The sequence below is a fragment of the Selaginella moellendorffii genome, unplaced genomic scaffold (genome assembly GCF_000143415.4).
Source record: "Selaginella moellendorffii unplaced genomic scaffold, v1.0 SELMOscaffold_104, whole genome shotgun sequence".
NCBI lineage: Eukaryota > Viridiplantae > Streptophyta > Lycopodiopsida > Selaginellales > Selaginellaceae > Selaginella > Selaginella moellendorffii.
Window position 1 is genome coordinate 422036 of NW_003314365.1, and position 9703 is coordinate 431738.

At 36.6% G+C, this 9703-nt stretch overlaps 1 pseudogene; it reads right to left on the minus strand.

The window, feature by feature from the left end:
• Positions 1 to 3123: 3123 nt before the first annotated feature.
• Positions 3124 to 6049, minus strand: LOC9647281 (annotated as a pseudogene).
• Between the last annotated feature and the right edge of the window lie 3654 nt (positions 6050 to 9703).

The window sequence follows — 9703 nt, forward strand, 5'->3', positions numbered from 1 at the left end:
ATTTGAACCCCATGGACCGTCTCTCAAGTCGTTCTCTTTGGTTGCTTACAATCCACCACGCTTCCCTGCAAGTTCACGCCCTCGTGAACGGAAGCTGAGAGCCGCAGCTCTCCTGAGAGCCTCGCTCTCTTGACACCCTACCCCTCGGGTCGAGCCCAGCGGGAGCAAACTGGACCAGCCAGATGTCAATCAACATGTGGTGTGATTCCCTTAGCCAACCAACAGAGTCGGACCCGAGACCGCTCTGATACCAAATGTAAACTCCTGAGTTTGGACTTCCTGGGAGGTCACCCAGCCCAGTACTATTCAAACCCAAGGACGCTTAACTCCAACTATCCCAAGACCCTTAACCGATTGGAAAAGGGGGTGCACTCTTATTCATGGGCCCTTTCCCTCTATATTTGAACCCCTATGGACCGTCTCTCGAGTCGTTCCCTTTGGTTGCTTACAATCCACCACGCTTCCCTGCAAGTTCACGCCCTCGTGAACGGAAGCTGAGAGCCGCAGCTCTCCCGAGAGCCTCGCTCTCTTGACACCCTACCCCTCGGGTCGAGCCCAGCGGGAGCAAACTGGACCAGCCAGATGTCAATCAACATGTGGTGTGATTCCCTTAGCCAACCAACAGAGTTGGACCCGAGACCTCTCTGATACCAAATGTAAACTCCTGAGTTTGGACTTCCTGGGAGGTCACCCAGCCCAGTACTATTCAAACCCAAGGACGCTTAACTCCAACTATCCCAAGACCCTTAACCGATTGGAAAAGGGGGTGCACTCTTATTCATGGGCCCTTTCCCTCTATATTTGAACCCCTATGGACCGTCTCTCGAGTCGTTCCCTTTGGTTGCTTACAAGTGTCCGTAAGGACTAGCCGACAGGTAACTTTCGATACCTGAAGTCACATTCGCAACAAGATAAAAGCAAGTAAGACTATGGACATCAAGTGTGTAGAGGATGATTTATGTATTCCAATTTTTGTTCTTAATAGAACAAGTGTTTTAGATGCTTCTAATCTCGGCCAAGAAACATTTGTAGATGTGATTGGTAGTGTAATGTGGATTGGACAGACAAACATTTCTCCTAAGGATTCTGGAGCATTTATGAGAAGGAGGATTCTTTGTTTGAGTGATGAATTGGGCCACAGTATAGACATGTGTCTGTGGGATTCACAGGCCAAAGATGAAGGTTCAGAAATCAAGGAGAAACTTGGTCTAGGGGAGAGGCCTATTGTATGCGTGAAAAGTGGCCACATTTCAGATTACAATGGCAAGTATATTTCAGTCACAGGTGGCTCTACCGATCCTGAATTAGAAGATGTCTCACGGCTGTGTGAATGGATGGTTGCTTGCTACGATACAACCAGTTTTGTCCATGTGACCAACTCTTCTTCTAAAGCAGTGATTTCTGGTACAAAGATAGTATCTGAGATGTTGTCTATCAACCTGAAGGTTTCCAAGTTCTCTGCTATTTTTCGTGTTATTGTGTCAGTGAAAGAAATCCAGACTGGTGACTTCTATTACCCAGCATGTGTGAAGGTTGTCAATGGAAGGCAATGTGGCAAGAAGGTTACTCATATATGGGCGGTTGCATTTGATGATGCTGCTAATAAAATTGTAGGGATGCTTGCATGTAAGCTGATGATTATACTGTTTTTTTTTTTGCTGCAATGGACTCTATTCAATCAAAGATGTACAATCTAAAGATTCATTGCAAGCTTGAGAGCTACAGAGATACAGAGAAATTGAAGTTTTTATAGTTGGACTTAGTCTTCAAAGAAAAAATGTGTGAGAAAACAAAAAGTATGTTTTATTTCTTTCTACTATTGTTTTTATAATTTGTTGTGTATGGTATCAGGTTTCTAAATATAAGCCAAGTTGGAGCTTTCAAAACTACTGTTGTGTAGAAGTTGATGAATATTTAAAACAATTTGTAATAATATAATTAGTTACAAACGGTTTAAATTAACTAAGTATTGGGAAACATTGCTACAGAATAGATTTAATAAATATAATTTTGTTACATATAAATATGTGAATTAATAAATAATTTTAATAATTAAAATTATAATATTATCACTAAAATTATCAAAACTTATATATATAGCTTAATATTATAATTTAAATATTAGTACATAAACAAAAATTGTTTTCTAAAACTACAAGTCTATGATATAAATCATACCAGATATAGTAGGTCACATAGAGCAGAATACAAAATAATAATCACTACTGCTGCCACAATAGGCATCTATGTACATGTGTGATCTTTTAAAGCTTTATTTTCTTCCTCTTGTAGAATATCAGGTATTTGGATTTTCATTCATGAATTTTCATAATGAAAATTCAAAATAAAATATTTCAAAATTGTTATATTAGATATTTTGAGAAAAAATAGTATGCATTTAAAACTTTATCAACCAGAACATGCTTCAGCAATGGATCTCAGATATTTTATAAATTATAATATACAAGATAACTACTATGAAAATTAAATGATAAAATACTTGAGAAATAAAAAATTAGAATATCTAAATCTATTAACACCCCTGAAAGTGTTAAATACTTTAAAGAAATGGCATTTTAGAACAAATATAGTTTTTAAAAATTTTACATGATTCAATATTTTTCAATAACTTTATAAATATTTATAATTCAACTCAGATTTATATTTAAATATCTGATTAAATAATTAGAAGGCCCTTTTACTCAAAACCATTACTTTATTATTATCTTTGGAATAAGATTTTTCTAATAAATATAATATTTTGTGTGCTCCCATAAAAGTGATTGGCTTTCATGCATTCTTATTCTTATCGGTTGCAACACAACCCAAGATTGGCTCAAAAACTTTAAAGCCCATGTTTGGTTGCTGAGATGTTACACCTTTGATTCAAAACAGTCTCTAATATTTTAGAATTTTTTTAAGAACATAGAGTTATTTATTAAAGAGAAAAATTAGAAGGCCCTTTACTAAAAATCCTTTACTTTACTATTACCTCTGAAATGAGTGAGTGGCACAAAACAATCTCTATAATTTACCTCTTGATTCAAAACAATCTCTATAATTCTAGAAAAATATTTGAAGAACACAGAGTGAGAAGGATGTAAGCCAGTCTACTGATCTGCCTCACATTTCTGTCTGCAGCTCCGACTTAAGGATACGTATGCACTTTCATTATTCAATCTAGATATTAGCATGGAGGCTCCATTGGAATTTCAGTATAGAATGCATCTTTGGTTACCAAATAAAAACTACTTTTCAAACAAACAGAGTGAAGCTCTCCTTCACCAAGCTTTAAGGTGCAAAAATGCAGAAATGCGAGAGATTTGAGGCTGATATCGTCATTAAACTTGTTTTTTATGAGCGCAAGAAGGCAATTCACACAGTCTGTGAATATTGTGCTCTCAGTTTCAGTAATGTGTTGAAAGTATCTCTGACAACCTTCTCTACTGTTTCAAATACAAGATGGACAATGCCGCTATCTCTATCTGTTGCAGCAGTTGTAAAGAAATGTAATTGATAAAGGATTGATACCTTGACTCTGAAAACTTTGTTACCATAAACGTAATTTTCCAGCCAGATTTCCCGCTGCACACCATTTGAGAGACACAACGGATGATAAATTCTTGTATTTCAACAGAGGCACTTCTCTCCATGATGATGACAAAAGGCCGCATAAACTGACTCTGGAAGTTGTAATTTGCAAGCTCTTCACGATCCATGAATTTCATCGCTAACTGCCGCAGAGAGTCCATGGCATACATAGCAACTGAGAAATTGCTTGAACAACAGTAACAAAATAGTCAGACAATGTATTCCACATCCTGCTCCAGACCAGCCTGATCTGATTCATATTGAAGTGCCTATACAACAAGTGAGTGAATACGTCAAAATCAAATCACATACGAGATTTCCATAATTTTGGTGAGACTGAACACTCGTGGATCAGTAGGAGATCGCAGTTCATCCATGGACACTTTGCACAATGCTTTTACAAAGTCCACAATTCCTCCACTACTTAAGGCTTAACTTCGAGTAAAAATTTTGTTAGCTTCGTTTGAATCGATTTGACCAAGCAAAATGAGATTTGAAAAGAGATTACTCATTTTCTCTGCAGTGACTGCACCAGGTATTGGGCTCTGCCTGCCACCAGTACTGTCGTATGGTCCTCGATGTGTAGCTAGAGCAGCAAGATGCAATCTTCCTTTTCTTTTTGGAGCAGTTGATAGCTTAGTATTTTCTGGATGAAAGTAGCATCATGAAGAGCCTCCGATGAGATAAAGCTGCTCAATCGTGAAACGCATGTAAGTACATGCTCCCATGCGTGCTGCAAATAATTTCCTTATTCATTTGCAATATTTGGCCAGGGTAAGCACCATATGTCATCACACTAAATTTATCTTGATAGCATTCACGTTTTTCTACTTGATATCCACAGGAGAATGTAGCGATGTAAGCTTTGCAAGGAAGTCACAGAAGCATCCTGCTGTATTTGCATGCACATCACTGCAGTGATATGTATCGCATGCCTGAACCCTTCCAGGCACGGTGAAGTCACACCCTCGTCGTCTCTCTTGTCTAGTGGGACACTAAGCCCCGCATCCCCATGAAACTTCTACCATTGGCTTAAAAATTTCCATGTCTGTCGCAGCATAGTATGCAGATCTAGTAGAAAATGAAGGTAATGCTACCAAAACAATAAGGAAACAGTGAAGCTTACTCTGGTTTCTCAGCTTTTTCTTTGAGTTAATCTTGCATATAACGAATCACGTCTTCGCTGGACTCAAACAGCTTCTCTTCTTTGGGCTTTTGGATAACTATGTTCATGATGTTGTCAATCCCAGCAGGAAATTATTGTCCTTCCCAGCTGGTTTTGCGACTGGAATAACATTATCCGCTTTCATTTTAATTTCTTTGTTCACTATACGGTCGTATAGTCCTCCCATAAACTCTTCAGGAAGATCCTTTCCATCTTCAATACCTCTGTTAGTTTTTATAAATGCAGCTTTAGACATCTGTAATAGCCCATGAGTGAGATCTTGGAAGGAAGTGGAAGCATTTGCTCATCTCATCTTTCACCATCGGATTACAGGTGCAATATCGCTCTGCAAATTTTTCCATTGTCCTATTTATCTTCTGATTCCCCAGGGAGACTGAATCCCATCAAGAATGTTCGTATCAACATGTCAAACTCCATATTATGACAGTTGGAGTCAACATAGGCGTGCATAAATGAAAACTCCTCTTTTTCACCCAGGTAATCCCTGATCAGGCCTTTGTTGAGACCTATGGTACTCAGGAGGAACTTGACAACCTCTTCAGGAATTTTCTCCACTTTCTTGGCTTTTACAATGAAATCAATACCCTTGCAGGCTTCTGGTTGAATAATTTGATTCCTTCCTGCAGTGTAAAAAGCTTGTAATTGAATGCCCAGTCCTTCATGCATCCCTGGTGTATAAGGTGGAAAGTTACAGAAGAAATTCACAGCACTTGCATTTACAATGAAGCAGGGATAGAGATTACCTGAAGCTCAAGCTTGTGAACACGTCTTTGCTCAAAAGTAACTGCACTTTCAGTTGATGCTTGATCTGTTTCTAATGGTTCAGCCGACTTCTGTAGCAATAGCTCCTGCTGTGGATACGCTTGCAGCGTCCCAGTTTGCCGTTTTCCATGTCTGAGCTGTTGAAGTATGGAGGGTTCGAGGTGCCAAGTTGCTTCTCCATCCAATCTCCCATCGCCTTTAATATTCCTGACAAACACTTCATGGCAGTAAGCTTCAAGTTTGATAAACCTGCAATCCATACTGTTATCCCTGAGATTTCGCATGTTTGCCAGCAAAAATTCGTGCATAATCTGCCATGGATGAAGCCCCCACTATGTAGAGAACAAGGACGAAATGCTGGTTGCTATCTTCCAAGGAGCGCCATAGCTCGATGAGAATGGATGCTGTATAAGCTGGCTTCTTTTTCTTCTCAGGAAGAACCTGTGCTGTGAGTTGTGAAAGAGGCTGGTACACTGGCTGGGACATAATTTCCCAGGAGAGAAATCTCATTGTTCCATTGCCCTAGCGTCACAAACAAAAATTTGAAGGTTGCCACTTATGCCATGTGTTTTAATCTAGGCTGTTGTTTGAAAGTCCTTAATTATCAACCGTCAGATTTTAAGTATATCCATAAATAATATTCTAAAAATGGAATAAAAGATGCCAGATGCCATATGCCAATAACACTTTTAAATAAAGGAGTACTAGCAAAAGTCCCAGCTACGCTGGGAGGATTGTGTTTATTTTTGATGTTTTAGTTATTTCAAAGAGTTATAATTGTAATTGTAATTTTTAACATAATCATTTGATAACATACATAGTTAAACATCTTTATATTTAAAATCCCTTCTACAATTGACTCTATCAGCAACACATATCATAACATAATAAATATAACTCATAATATTATATTACATTTAAAACTCTATAAGTTGAGTGAAGTTTTGAATCTTCTATAAATGAAATTGCTCAATATGGGATCATATGTCCAGATGAGTCATTTAGAGATTAAGGTTTGGTAAATAATTTTTTCTATTATTTAAAATATATATAATTGATAAAAAATGTTTCATTCAGCTCTAAAATTTTTCCTCTTTATAAAATAAGTGTTACTTAAGTACACTAAAATATAATGATAATAAAAATAAATATTTAAAATTCATTTAAACTACATACATCTAAAATATAAACATTGTTATAGAGTTTAATTTTTAGATTGAAAGTTTTGGAATTGTATGATACTAAGTGAAAGATGTTACCTTTATGTGTTATATTTTATTTTAATAACTTTTAATATTTTATAATTATTTATTTTATTTTAATTATTTTATTATAAAATCTATTTTTGATTTTACACTGGTAGCATCATGTACCTCATCATATACACATCACAAAAAAGCACCTTGAACTTAACTCCCAAAACATTTACACCTTGAAAAGATAAGATTATTTTTGAATCATCATTAAATTTAAATTTAAATTTTATTATTGCCATATATATGCTTAATAAATATATTATTATTATATTATAATATTCTATATTATAATGTATATATAAAAAATTTAGTATCATGATTTTTATGATATTAAAATATTATAGAATAAGTTATTAATATCTTAACTTATAATTTATAATATAATTTTGTAACCAGAAGCCCATGCATGCATTGTCAAAGTGTGGAATACAAATAGATTTCCTATTCTATCTACATGATCAACAAGAAAGAGATGTGACTCACTCTTATTGTCTAATGCTAGCTTGCAATAGTGCTGGCTGGATGGTGTCACCCTAATAACTTGGATATGAGCATACATCACTTTTTTTCTCCATGACAAGTTGGCACATTGTGGCAGCATTACATCTTGAATCTCTATCAAATCCTCATCACTATCAAGCTTCAAAAAAGCTAATCAGCTCATTACCCTGCCCTGAATTACCCTAATGCCTGGCTAGATAAAGAAAATATATCTTAGCCCACATATCAATGTAGTGTTCAATGGCCAGTCCCGCATGTAGAGCTTCTACATTGGAAACAATTTTCCAAAGATATTTGTCATCACAATGTTTGCTTTCCATTGAAAAAAATGCAAAGGAGAAGAACATGATAATGCGTTGAGAGAGAAAAATACAAGAAACAACCTTGTGTTTCTTTCAGTTAGATTCACTGTTTGTTTCAGAGTTCACGTAAAAAAGGTTACTCACGAAAAGAATAGCAGATTGTATAATTTATGATGTTGAAGTACATCCACACTTTCATACTTCGCATTTATACATTTTTATAAGTACTTAAATTTATTCTCTAATATAATATCTGCAGTCAAAAAAGTTATATGTGTATTAATACGAAATTATAATAGTGCATTAGTATTTGCATCAATAGGTGCAAACATTGAAGAGATTGCAGTAGGTGGCCCTTATTATTTTAAAATACATGGACAAGTTTATTATAATATTGGTTTATTCACAGTTATATATTTTAGATACCGCTCAAGCAGCAGAAATAAGTATGGTAAATAAGTATTGAAATAATAAAATCAGCAATATGATTTGTGATTTTTTGAGAACATTTGCTTGTGCTTCATCAGCATTTCACTTAACAAGTTTTTGTCAACTCATCCATGATGTTTTGCATTTTATCTAACACTTATTTTGCTTTTACTTTTGATTGTTGCCTACTTGACGGTTTGTTTGCATGGTTGGTTGTGTAGAATTTATTGTCTTTATCCATCTTCCTCTTGCCACTTTTTATGCTTAGAAACTTAATACATACATAGGTAAACTTCATGTTTAGTTAAGCATTAGTCCTTAATTCTTACCATCACATCTCACCATTGTGGAGTTATCATTCTCCATCTCTTCAAAAATTTGGAGAGGTATTGTTTGAATCAACCTAACTTCTTTTGAGCCATCCATCAAAACTCTTATTCAGTTTCTATATAATAGTTGTGCTAACAGTGCATATACACGTGACTTAGATAGAAAATAAAAAGATAGTTTGAATTCAAGTCTCGGCAATAATGAAGCTCCTACAAAGCACAGAACTCATATGCTCACATTTCACACACTTAAGCATATCCATCGCCACCTTTTGATCATCTCTCCAAGTCCTCGTGAACTTTACAGGCACTAAGCAGTCACTAAGAAGTGAATGACATTCTCTTGATGAACCTATCTGCATCTTGTATTAGTTTAGTTCTCTTGAGAAAGTCTGCCACAGTACATGCTCGTGTGATAAGTCCACATTATCCACATTCTCATTATCATCAGGATCATACAAGAGTGGAAGTGCCTGGAATTTAGAAGCAGAGAAAACATTGTTCAAGTTATTACTTTCTGATCATCCCCAGAGGAAATAAGTGAAGAGTTAGGCAGCACACTGAGTACAAGAGTCACCACATCTGTGATCCATACGCCGCAAATAGTTGAGAACCGTATGGAACTGTTTGCAGGACTTTCCCAGAGGCTGATTATTCAAAGCCAATGTTGTTGTTGTCCTTGTGTTCTCCACCACATCATATGCAGGAAAGACAAAGACAAATAGGGATCATCATAACAATCTGCTTGAGGCTACCCCACCATCTGGAGATGATTCCAGTGGAGTGGTTCCATAAAGCTTCTCGATCTAGGCCCAAGAACATGTTATATTGAAATCCCTAGCAATGGCACTACCACAGAGAATGCTACCGCCCCAACTCCATGCTCAAGCCCTGGAAGAATGAGTCAAGCCCTATCTTCCGCCTGCTATGAGAGTTCTAAACAGCACGGGTGGGATTTTTTTTGGTGGGTTCCTCTTCGCAGTGAATGGATTCTCTTTAGTGAGTGTGCAGTTCCATGTGCTGATATCAGTAGCACTAAAGAGGAGGAAAATTCTGTACTGGGACAGCGAGCATAACTGCGAGTGTGCGCTCATATTTACATGATTCTGAGTCTGCGCAAGCGTGGAATTTAAGTAAGCTTTTGCGAAAGTGACCGTGAGTGATATGGTGTAAGGTTTGTATTGCTTACTTGTTGCTTAGTGCTTCAACAGGAATACCGGAGGAGAAGAGACATCTTGCGACAGGCCAACTATAGGCTCCATGGTTCATGTGGAGTACACAGCCTGATTATGTAGAGGAGCTGTTGATATAAATGTAGAGAAGCAAGGTGACTTTGAGCTTGAACTG